Source organism: Pimephales promelas, chromosome 24 (assembly GCF_988280905.1).
Source record: "Pimephales promelas chromosome 24, fPimPro1.hap1.1, whole genome shotgun sequence".
NCBI lineage: Eukaryota > Metazoa > Chordata > Actinopteri > Cypriniformes > Leuciscidae > Pimephales > Pimephales promelas.
This window is the reverse complement of record NC_142792.1, coordinates 14,744,838-14,758,028: the sequence shown is the minus strand read 5'-3', so window position 1 is coordinate 14,758,028 and position 13,191 is coordinate 14,744,838. Positions and strand designations below refer to the sequence as shown.

At 36.0% G+C, this 13,191-nt stretch overlaps 1 protein-coding gene across 4 annotated transcripts in view; it reads right to left on the bottom strand.

Moving 5' to 3' along the window:
• sox5 (SRY-box transcription factor 5) overlaps positions 1–13,191 on the bottom strand; it is a 219,817-nt gene that overhangs the window by 168,833 nt on the left and 37,793 nt on the right. The window contains exon 5 of one of the 4 annotated variants that reach the window (XM_089127334.1): positions 299–358. The exons of the other annotated variants lie outside the window; for them this stretch is intronic. The gene's annotated coding sequence lies outside the window, so the exon portion shown is untranslated. The remainder of the gene's footprint in view (positions 1–298; positions 359–13,191) is intronic. 4 annotated transcript variants of the gene reach the window in all.

The window sequence follows — 13,191 nt, the reverse complement described above, 5'->3', positions numbered from 1 at the left end:
GGCCCTGTATAATTCAAAGAGGTTTGAATAAGGGTCACATTTAGGGGTTATAACATAACCACAATCAAAGTCCATGTAAAGTCCCCGCCACTCTTTGTATGTATGTGCGCTTGTGTGAAAGAAAACAAGAGAACACTGTAAGACTTTGACCTTAAACAACGTTAAGCAAGACATACAACAAAGTGATAAGGACACAAGTGTGTGTGTGTGTTTGGGCAGAAATCTGGCACAATGGCCCCGTCAGAAATAGCCAGCTGATATGTTGTTTGTGGTCATGACCTGCGGTGGGTCCTTTTACCTGCTGGGATCTCCTCCCACCTTGTCTGAGTCCCTCTATAGAGGCTGCGGCTCTTAGGTCCTTGGTAGAGAAAAGAACAGACAGACAGAGACTCTGATCAATACCAGTGCCTCCTCTTTGTGCCTGAAATCAAAACCTTTTGAGGTGAATATTTCTCTTTTTGAAAGACGTGGTGACGTCAATAGATTCAGGTAACTGACTCGCGATGTGGAGGAGAATGCTTGAGAGAATGAAAGCAAGAGAGGTTTTCATGCAATTGGACTGGTTTATGGATTTCTTTTCTTTTAACAGTGTATGACCCTCAAAGAGTCCAAAATGCTACATAGACCAATTCAAATCTACTCATAACAACCAAGTACGAGAAATTATCACTACTTCCATAGTGATAGTTTAAAACTTTATGAGCAGTAGGCCAGCAAGAAATCTGCAGGCCTGCATGATTTATTTATTTATTTATTTATTTATTTATTTATTTATTTATTTATTTATTTATTTATTTATTTATTTATTTATTTATTTATTTATTTATTTATTTATTTATTTATTTATTTATTTATTTATTTATTATTTCTGCTCAGGCATTATTGCATAGATTAAACAAAATACAGTTTGATCTACACTCATTTCAAAAGTTTGGCGTATGGAAGTTGTTGTTTAAGAATTTGTTAAATACTTTTATTCAGCAACAATGCATTAAATTGATCAAAAAGGACAGTAAAGACATGTAATAAATGTTACAAATATATATTTTTTTATTTAAATACTGGTCTTTTGAACTTTTGACCCATCAAAGAATCATTACTCAATATACATCACAAGAATTTCCACAGAAATAAAAATTAAGCAGCACAAAGGTTTTCAACATCACTAATAAAAAATGGGGGGTTTTTTTGGCAGTAGATCAGCATATCAGAATGATTTCTGGAGGATCATGTGACACTGAAGAATGGAGTTATGATGCTGAAAATTCAGCTTTGCCATCACAGGAATAAAATCACAATTTAAAGTATATTTGAATAGAAAACAGCTATTTTTAATTGTAAAAATATTTCACAATATTACTATTTACCATTTTTTATTGTATTTTGATCAAATAAATGCAGCCTGGGCATAAGAGACTCATTTAAAAAAAAATCTTACAGACTTTGTGAACCTTGAAAACAGTAGTGTAATTTTTGGAATAATTACAGGCAGGCAAGGTAGAATCTCTAAAAACAAAAACCGAGACCGGATTGAAAGAATGGATTTAAATATGCTCAAATAAATCCAAAATTAGTTGTAATAATCACAAATTGTGTGCATGCTTAGAGTACATTTATTAGAGGGTCAATCCCACTGGAGAAAGTCTCTTGAAACAAGGGCACGACACTACCCCAAAAACTCCCTAAACTCTCCATGTTGAATCTCAGTCTCTCAATTATTTGATCTAGGCTGTTTGCAGGTGTCTCTCGTGTTTAACCACTGGAGTATAGGGTAGGTTGGACAAGAACAAACATTTCAGCGGTGCCGAATCCCACCGACCCCTCCTCTCCCTAAGACTCATTTTAATTCCATCTCAGCATGGTAACAAACACTCGTTAAAGCAGATTAATTCCACAAGAGGATTACGCTCCATATTAGATAATGAAAGAGAGAGAGCGAGGGAAAGAAAGAGAAAATAATCACGTAAAGGGATAGATGGTGTGCATTTGATCCTGGGGAACAGAGAGCTAATCCAGGTGTAACACATGTAGATGAGTGTGTGAGAGAGAAAGCACACAGTGGTATTAGGAACAGCTGGCGTCGGTTTAGCCTCTTTGTCTTCATTGACATTGGGAGGACGACGACAACAACAACACTGCCCCATAAAATGGGAAGTCTGATGACAGTTGCTGCTATTGACACACTGCTTTTAGATGTGCGTGCATGAGAGGCTGTGACTCACAGCTTGCACGGTGTTGCACTGTTAATGTGGTGGCGGTTCTGGCACATCTGGGCTATTTTCTCCAGTATGTGTCTGAAGATAGTGTGAAAAATCTCAGGCAGGGAAAGAGAGTATAGGCCCTTGTGAGTTAGGTTAGAGGGCCATTTTTCAAATGCCAGTGGCTTATCTCGACTGTCACATGCTAAACGTCTCCGTTTGTGACATTACAAGAACAAGTGTAAGTCTCCAGAGTTCAACTCCACAGTCAATTCCGTCCCCACATTCACAGCGTTGTGACGTGTAACACAAAGCTTGGCCGTTGCAAAAGGGGGAAAGTCCATCTGTAAATCAATTATGGCATTAAGCTGAAAGCTAAAAGTAAAAGAATGCAAAGACGTACATGTAAACATGAGCCAGTTCCATAAGACGGCTTAATTTTATAAGTATGTTTACAATCCAGATGGCTATCAAAAATCAGCTTAAGTAAAAGTGTCAATGCAAGAAAACAACAGGGTATTTATTATTATTATTTTTTTATCTGCATGTCAAAATGTGCACAATGTGACAATTCTGATAAACGGAATTACAGGAAAAAATGTAGTAGTGTCAATTGGTTTTGCTTAAATAGTCTTTCATAATTTAAAAATAAAACATTTTACCGTTCAGTTTGGGGTTGGTAAGATTTTATGTTTTTCAAAGCAGTCTCTCGTGCTCACTAAAGCTGTATTTACTTGATTAAAAATACAGTAAAAACAGTGATATTGTAAAATATTACAGACTAAAATATTAGTTTACTATTATAATATATATATATATATATATATATATATATATATATATAAGTTTTGTTTATTCCTGCGATGGCAAAACTGACTTTTCAGCAATCATTACTCCAGTTATCAGTGTCCCATGATCCTTCAGAGATCATTCTAATATGCTGATTTCTTATAATCGATTTTGAAAACAGTCGTGGTGATTAATTTTGAGGAAACTGTGATACTTAAAAATAATAATTCAAGATTCCTTGATAAATAGAATGGTTCAAATAAACAGCAATTATTTGAAATCTTTAACCTTTTAAAAGCATTAAGGTACGAGAGGCTGTGCACGAGTGCCTGCAACCCCTTCAGCCGTGACTTATAGCCACAAGTACCTTATTGCTTTTATAAAACGGTTACATATTAACAGTAAAAAATATATGTATTAGTGCAACTTTCATGAAGTAAAATCACTAAAAGCCTTCCTTCCGAAAAAAATAGTCCCTGACCGTGAACAGCAACAACGTTCCAATGTGTAATATGCATGAAAGCTCAAATAAAAACAACTTAGGAACCATTCTCAAAATTTGTTTCATTATTTTTTTTACAACACAATATGTGATAGTTCATTTTTCGCTTATTCTGTTATTTGTCTCTCTGCACTTATATTAATATATAAAAAACATACTAAATATTTACATAAATAAAAATTTGGGGCATTTTAATGTTTTTGAATGTAAAAACTAAGCGAACGTCATAAGTTGACCTCAGACAACAATATAATAAAATTTAAAATGCCAGTTCATGACCCCTTTAATGTTATTAATTTAGTAGCTAGAATGTCTAAAAAGATAAAAAAAAAAATCATTATTGTTTATTTAAATTTATTTGAACATCTGCGTTTATTGTGCAGAAATATTTGTTTCATTTCATCGGCTCCACTGTGGTGATATTCGATGCGGTTCTCTTTACTTCAGGCTCAGCAGTGTTATGTTGATACAGGTGTTGCGCAGTAATAAATAGAAGCATTGGGAAGTGGTCATAGCCATGTTTAATCGTGAATAAAGCACAGCTATTAACCAATCAGAATCAAGGATTGAAACTAACCATTTTATGCTTGTCTTTACGGTTACTTTTGATGAAATGCATAATTTCTGAATATATATATATATATATTTATATATAAGGCAGGAATTGTCTTGAATGTAAAACAGGGACATAACTTCTCGGAATGTTGACTATCTGGTATAAGACTGTGTATGACTGAAAGACTGAAATGTCAATGTTAAGAGGACACAAAAATACACAATACAAAGTCTGAGGCGTTCATTTACTTAGGAATAGGCCGCCACGCCTCTTTAAATCCCACCCACCCACCACAGCAGAAAAACATACAAAGCATAAGTAATCAAAGACCTCCTGTCTCTTGTCAAACCCCATTCCTATGAGTGAGGGAATGCACAAGCCAGGCAGAAATAATCAAATCAAGAAGAAGGCCTATCCGGCACAAATGGAAAGTTTCCTGTCACACGAAGTTAGCTTTCCATTATGTCTGTCAGATTTCACGGTTTGAGAGAGAGGCTCCGGGACTAAATCCCTGATTCACTTACAGAGGAAACCGTACATCCTGATTGTGTTTTCTATATTACGGTAAAAAGCCATTCATTCTGTATCACCTTAGTTCCTTTTTCATAAACTAAACAGGAACAGGTTGGAAAAACAAAAGGAAAAAGACTAAAATGTCATCTTAGACATCTGTTTTGTGCAGAAGCTCATTTCCAGATTTTTTCCCGAAAGGCATTTAAGAGCTCCGTAGTGAATGTTGGTTACCTTGCCCAAGTGTTATCTGAAACCTGTGTGAGTAGCTTTCTTCTGCGGGACACAAGACAATGAAAGTAAATGGTGATTAATGAAGATTTTTGAGACATAAAGCTATCAACTTCACAAGTTCACAAGTCTGGACTTTGATACATTTATGGTGTCATTTTTGATGCTCGACAATTCTGGTCACCATCCACTTTCATTTCATTGTCAGGAAAAGAGTAGCATAAAATGTTCCACAAAAATTCTCTTTCTGTGTTTGACAGAAGAAAGTCACATGGTTGTGGGACATCATGCGTGTAAGTAAATGACAGATTATAATTTTTTGAGTGATCCGTACCTTTAAACACAGTCGTTTGCACAGCAGACTGTGCTAACATCGACATATGTGACCGAATCCAGACAAATGTTCATTCCACATTGCACAAACTCTGGAAGAAAGATATGCTGTCAAGACACACAGAGAGAGAGAGAGATTCTGAGCATGCTGAGAAAATGTAGCGGTAACTAATTGTTATCATTACGCATGTTTGAAAAGTGTTTTCAAACAAGTAATCAAAGTCTGCCACTGTAATTAGCAGACACAGCAGTGAGTGTGTTTCCCTCCACTGTTCTTTTCAAACTGAAAGGCATTAGATATATCAGATCCTTTTCCCCAATGGAACAAAACCTGTACACTGCGTGCATTGTGAGGGAGAGACAGCTTGACTGAAAACAAACTGACACAAACCATTTGAAGCAGAAAAGAAACACAACAACCTGTCAAGAGCAAAATGCCTCTAATTTTTCTGTCATCTGCCAGCAGTTTAACAAGAGAGGAGCGTTTCTACCCCCTCAATTTTCCCCCTGGCCATTTACTCACACTGAGAACCAAACAAGAGGATGGGAGGGGAAGAAATCTGCTCGTTTTCTTTCTCTCTCTCTCTCTCTCTCTCCCCTATATTTTTCACTTTCCTCCTATTCATCTCATCCTTTTCATTCTTTACATTTTCTTTTCCATCAACTCAACACGGCTCCATCATTGGGAGCTTGTGGTGTTTGTCTGTGTAGAACTCTCCCAGTGACTTGAATCTTTTGATTCTGTTCACGAAAAAGATCCACTCAGATTCTTTTACTGATTCATACACTAAGGGGCTGTTTACACCTGGCCACTTCATGTGTTTTCTGTGATCTGATCACAGTATCCGATTGTAAAAAGACCCTCCGAAACGGATTTGAATCCTATAGCTCACACACCACTTCAGGAGGTCGTCTGGGCCGCATTCCAGACGAGACTGAACAAGTGTAAATGCATCTGGTTGTTGAGACCACATATATAAATTTTACTCCCAAAAGTGCAAAAAAATAAACATGTGAGCGTGTTAGCGTGTCATGTTATAGCCAGATATGACGACGCTACTGTGACACGCATCACCTCAGATGAGCATCTTTTCATCAAGCCAACGAGCAAACTATCGCAAATCAAAGTGAAAGTAAGTCACAGATGCTTAACACACAATCATCCTTATTAATTTAAAAGTAAAGAAACGAGATGATCTTACCGGGGCTGTTGTCTTTGATTTCAATAAAATGCAGCTTATACACTCACCTAAAAGATTATTAGGAACACCTGTTCAATTTCTCAATGCAATTGTCCAATCAATCAATTCACGTGACAGTTGTTTCAATGCATTTAGGGATGTGGTCCTGGTCAAGACAATCAACTGAATATCAGAACGGGAAAGAAAGGGGATTTAAGCAAATTTGAGCGTGCCAGACAGGCCGGTCTGAGTATTTCACAATGGGCTCTATGCACGGCGTTATTTCCGGTGAAGGATTAAGGATGCTCGATAACTTCCAATGCAATACCGAGAATTTATATTGAATTTTATACTCCATGGTTATACTAATGAAACGTTAGTCACAAAAACAGATAAAACAGACACCCCTCGTTGTGTTTATGCTTCTTTTTAAAATTATATTAAATAAACATAACTATATATAAAATTACATCTAAACGTATGTACGTTTCGTTTCAAAGACGGGAGGACAGTAAATATTGAAGACTCTGCCATAATCCCGTTTTCTCCGGTTTTCCTCCGCTTTAATCTACACAACCGGAAATGGACGAGCATCCTTATGTCAAATGCGGAACTTATGCGTGCATATAGCCCATTTGCTCAGTTACTGAGATTTTCAAGCACAACCATTTCTAGGGTTTACAAAGAATGGTGTGAAAAGGGAAAAACATCCAGTATGCGGCAGTCCTGTGGGCGAAAATGCCTTGTTGATGCTAGAGGTCAGAGGAGAATGAGCCGACTGATTCAAGCTGATAGAAGAGCAACTTTGACTGAAATAACCACTCGTTACAACCGAGGTATGCAGCAAAGCATTTGTGAAGCCACAACACACACAACCTTGAGGCGGATGGGCTATAACAGCAGAAGACACTCATCTCCACTACAAATAGGAAAAAGAGGCTACAATTTGCAAGAGCTCACCAAAATTGGACAGTTGAAGACTGGAAAAATGTTGCCTGGTGTGATGAGTCTCGATTTCCTTAGAGACATTCAGAGTCAGAATTTGGTGTTTGAATGAGAACATGGATCGATCATGCCTTGTTACCACTGTGCAGGCTGGTGGTGGTGGTGGTGGTGGTGGTGAAATGGTTTTCTTGGCACACTTTAGGCCCCTTAGTGTCAATTGGGCATCATTTAAATGCCACAGCCTACCTGAGCATTGTTTCTGACCATGTCCATGTCCATGACCATGTACCCATCCTCTGATGGCTACTTCCAGCAGGATAACAAAGCTCGTCAAAGTCACAAAGCTCGAATCATTTCAAATTGGTTTCTTGAACATGACAATGAGTTCACTGTACTAATGGCCCCACAGTCACCAGATCTCAACCCAATAGAGCATCTTTGGGATCTGCATATAATTTATGTTAAAATTGCATATAAAATTTCAGCCATACATATCTGTCACACATACATAAAATGAAACAAGTAAGATTTCTAATTGTACAAATAAGCAGAATGTTTTAAATACAGTAACCAGGTTTGTATATATATATATATCATTACCAAATCCAATTACATAGTCTCATTCATTAACTTACTGAGCATGCTGCATGTTCCACAGCTATAGCCATATCTTAACCATTCATACTTTTAACAGAATAAATGTAATTGTTTTCACAATCAACAGATTTATGCTGATTATAAGCAATTTGAATAAATGCTTTTTTGAAGTTTTTTGAGTGCAGAAATCATACCTGTTTTGTAATTTATGTACTGAAAAATACAGTTTGTTTATTAAGCCTGTGTAATCCAAATGAATGTAAATTCATGCAATTTGAATACAGAAATCTTCAAATTAAGGCTTAAATATTTTTAAGTGCAGATGTTCAACAGCGTTGTTCATGAAGCAAGTCTTGTTGTCCCTTAAAGGTGCAATAGGTGATAACATCTTTGTTATATTCTGATAGCAATCACTAGCAGTCTAAATGTATTTTAATAAATATATCTCATCTGTGAAAGGCGTAGGACCATAAAATGTTCGTTCAATGCATTCGAATAAAATGATACCCTGTGTTCCCCATCAGTAAACATGTGTTTGCATACACTGTGCAGCCACAGACAGAGCGAGAATGGCAAGCAAACAGACAAGTGGCAAATATCTACATTTCAGGTTTGACTGTACAGTTCTATGTACTGCTGACGTTGCTCTATGCAGATAACTCAGCGAGATTGAACTGAGTCGACTTCTGCTACGTCGTATAATCGCATAAAGCGGAAATACAGTGCATATCCTTGATGTCAACAGGTCAACTTGTTAACTGGAGTCATTTCACAATCACATACTAATGTACGCATGCAAGCAAGCGTTTCTATTTCTCCCCTTAGTGTACTGTAAAGTTCTCTCACTGGTGAATGACACATGATATAATCCTATAACGTTGTCTCTGGTTGTTTCGCTTCTGTTCAGGTGTGTGCGCGTTCATGTGTTTTGGACGGTGATTTACAGGGATTACCTAATTTTAAGATTAAGTAACTAAAACTAAAATTACAAAAACTGAAATTATAGCTAAATACAAAAATATAAAAAAGGTTTAAAAAAAAGACAAAAGCACACAATTTATTTATTATTTATTTATTTATTTGTTTATTTCGAGCAATATGTAGTTACACATGACAAGGCAATACGCAGCATTTTGGTTAATCTGTACAAGCCTTTAAATTCATAATATTTACATCGACTTTAACAAAACCTAAATCTATTGCTCGAAACGGAGTGGATAGAAGTCAAACTTATTTGAACCCACCCCGGTTACCAAAAACAGGAAAAACAAAACAATAATAATTACTTCCTTACACATTATCATAACACTCAATAACAATTCTGAATATACTGTAAGTACATATATGAAAACATGAGAAGGGAAGGAAGGGAAACCCTTTCTCCCTCATCAAAGGCAAAACAATACCAAAACAAAACAAAACATATCCTAAATACACACCATATATGATCATGAACTCAGGTAACAATTATAATAATACCAACAATGGTAATCAATTACCTACAAGGTAAAATAAAACAGAGTATAAACACATGGATACATCTAAGAAAATACCAACAATGGTAATCAGAATACCTACAGGGTAATATTAACAAAATACAATGAATACAACTCACAAAATTAAACCATTTCCGACATGTATTGCGATAAGACCTTCTGTTTATAATGTACTTTAAATTGATGAATATTTTTGCTTTGTTTCAGTTCCAGCCCCAAACTATCCCAAAGTTTAACTCCACATACAGACACACAAAAACTTCTCCTAGTTGTTCTGACCACAGGTATTACAAAGTTCCCATAACTCCTCGAACTATACGACTTCTCACTATGTGTAAATAACTTTTGTATGTTAGAAGGTAAAAGGTTGTGAAATGCTTTAAATAAAAATTTTGCTATATTAACTTTAACTAGGTCCTGTATTTTTAATAATTTAGATTTAAGTAAAAATGTGGATTTGTATGATCAAGATAATCAGCCATGTTTATAATACGTATCGCCCTTTTTTGTAGAATAAATAGTGATTGTATTAAGTTGTTGTAGTTATTTCCCCATACTTCAACACAGTAAGTTAAGTACGGTAAAATTAAGGAACAATACAAGATACGTAGTGCATTCTCATCAAGTACCTGTTTGGCTTTATTTATTATCGCAAGGCTTTTGGAGACTTTGGTTTTTATGTGCCTGATGTGAGTTTTCCAAGTTAGTTTGCTGTCTATTATAACTCCTAAAAAATTTATTTCAGAGACATTTTCAATTTGTAACCCGTCTATCTCAATCATCTTATCCATTTTTTCCTTATGATTACCAAATAAAATGGCTTTAGTTTTATCTAAGTTCAAAGACAATTTATTACTGTCCATCCATTCTTTAATATTCCTTAATTCCGTATTTACAACATTAATAACTTTATCATAACTGTCATCACAATAGAAAATGTTGGTATCATCTGCAAACAAAACTAACTTGAGTAATTTAGAAACATTAAATATATCATTGATGTACAAATTGAATAGTTTGGGGCCCAATACTGACCCTTGGGGGACACCACAAGAAATTAAACGACAATCAGAAGAGGACTCCCCCATTTGCACATATTGCATTCTATCACTTAAAAAGCTTTTTACCCAATTGCCCGCTATCCCTCGTATCCCATACCTTTCCAATTTCTTAAATAATATTGCATGATTAATTGTGTCGAAGGCTTTCTTCAAATCAATGAAAATTCCAATGGTAAATTTTTTATTGTCTAATGCATTTGATAATCCTTCTGTGGCATCAATTATAGCCATAGATGTAGATCTCTTGCTTCTAAATCCATATTGACTTCCATTTATCAGATTACATTTTTCAACAAATTTTTCTAAACGAATATTAAATATCTTTTGTAGAAAATTTTTGAAAATTGAGGAAGCAATGAAATTGGTCTATAATTGTTAAAAATATGTTTATTTCCATTTTTGAATAGTGGAATAACTTTGGCAATTTTCATCTTCTTGGGAACACAACCATTTTGAAGTGACAGATTACAGATGTGCGTTAAGGGTGCTTTAATGTTATTTATAACTTTTTTTAATAATGCCATATTGACGGAATAACAGTCCATCAAATAGTTATTTTTCGACTTTTGAACAATATCCATTACTTCTTCATCACTAACTGCCGAAAGAAAAATGGTGTTTGAATTTATCTCAATTTTATCAATATTGTGCTCTATTTGTTCATCTGGGATACTTGATGCCAAGTCACGGCCGATAAATGACTATAATAAATGACTACAATAAATGACTAAACTTGTTAAAGCCAAAGAATAGCATTCTTCGCTTTCATTCAGTTGCTGTGCAGATTCTCATTCATGTTTCAATGATCTCATTCAATGATTCTCTGATTCCCATTCTCAAAACACTGATGTTCAGTAAAGAAAGTATTTGTTCAGTTCGCCCGATGAAATGATTCTTTGCACACTTGACTATTTGTTCACAATATACTTTTAAACATTTCACAAGGGAGAGACTTCAGAAACAAAAAGATTTGAGTCAGAGCATGAGACTTTATTCAAAACCACTGATTTGTCGGAAGGGTTGCCATGATCCCGAGGGTGTAGAGGTCTACTTGTGAGGCAGGTTAGACACCGGGCCCTGTGTTTACGTTCCAGGGGAACAGAAACACTAATGTGGAGGTCTTCTGACTGCACCAGAGACAGTGTTTATGTTAAGGCTATTGCTCGTCTTTCTAAAGCACATTACACTGACTGTTGCTGTCAGCTTGTGTTACTTTGCCTCTTTAGTGGCGCAGGAATTGGCTCCGACAGCCAAGCAGGACAGATGAAATATTTAACTCTGCACCGTTAAAGGCACAACTCTGCCTTTGTCCTGTGAACCAGCCTTTTTGTAACATTAGCATTGAGACAATGAGACCGTCTGTATGTTTTGGTGTCTGTCTAGCCACAGACTTGAATGCAAGTAAAATCAATAGTTCAGAAAAAAAAATGCATTGTTGTTCCGAACCTGTATGATTTACTGTACTTTCTTATGTAACTCAAATGAATGTATTTAGCAGAATGTTTACGCTATTCTTTTCAGTTCAATAAAATCAATGCCCAGAGGCTGTCAAGCTCCATAAAGGTCAAAAAGGCACTATGAAAGTGGGTCATATACTCCTGTATTGTAAATAGTACTCAAATATTGTTCAAGCAAGCAAAAATGTTTACAAGGTAGAGACCACCATGGTTACTACATGCTTTTGGAAACAAGTTGTGTGGACATCTAATTTTGTTTCCTATAGAGTTTGAAATTACATGCAGATTAAAAAACAGATTTTTAATTTTTTAACATGTGATGGCCTGTACGGTCTATTTTTCTCTAAAATGTAGAAATCAAACAAGGCAACTTCCCCAACCTTAGGCCACATGTCCAACAAAACATTTATAGTCAGCTGAAAATGCCAGCACTTTTCTGAAAACGCCTTGCTACGGGCGCTTGAGAGCACTCCGGCAGCGCAGCATTTTTCTTCTTTCCAGTTGAGATGCTTTTGGATGCTATGATATGGAATATCCATGGAAGTATTACTAGTATCGGATTTCGCAGACAGGGTGTTTTGGAGGATTTTCTCTGTCTCTAGTTTTAAATGATTTGTGCTTCTTGTTGTCATCTGTTTCAGGAAGTTTTGGGTTGCTGTTGCATCAGACGATTGAGCTCGGTCCGAATGAAATTTCGATTGGATTAAAAAGCGGTGTTTTATTAAGAGGGGAAAAGTAACTAAACATCAAACTGAGTAACTGGGAAAATGGCAGTTGCAATGTTTGGATAAGTTGATGTTCTTTCATACTGTGGTCCAAAAGTCAAATCTGGAATTTTTTTCCCCATTTAAACCTGAAAACAAAGCATTTTGAAGCTATTTCAGACACCTTTTACTCAAATAGTTATGCTGATAATACAATTTATGATGGGCAAAATTATAGAAAACTATTTAATAAAATTGGAAGAGTTATACCAATACAAGGGGCATAACATGTGTGCAGAAGTATGTGCAATGCATCCAAATATCTGGTATGGCTCATGAGCAGCATGAAAACACACTTAACACCTTATATAGGGCAGATTCACCTGCTGCTCCTATAACACGTTGGCAGGATTACAGCAATCATAAATTAGAGGAGAAATCTCAGTGATCCAGGAAAACAGGAGTCTAAGTCAGACTGCTCCGATTCTGTCACTACAGCACACAGGTTAGCAAGAACAACAGAGTTGTGCTCAGCCAAAGTGCTCACGCCAGCTTCATCTGTCCAAAATATAATACCGGCTGGCTACAGTCCCTTCTCGATAATAAATAGCATACAAATGCAAGACACATA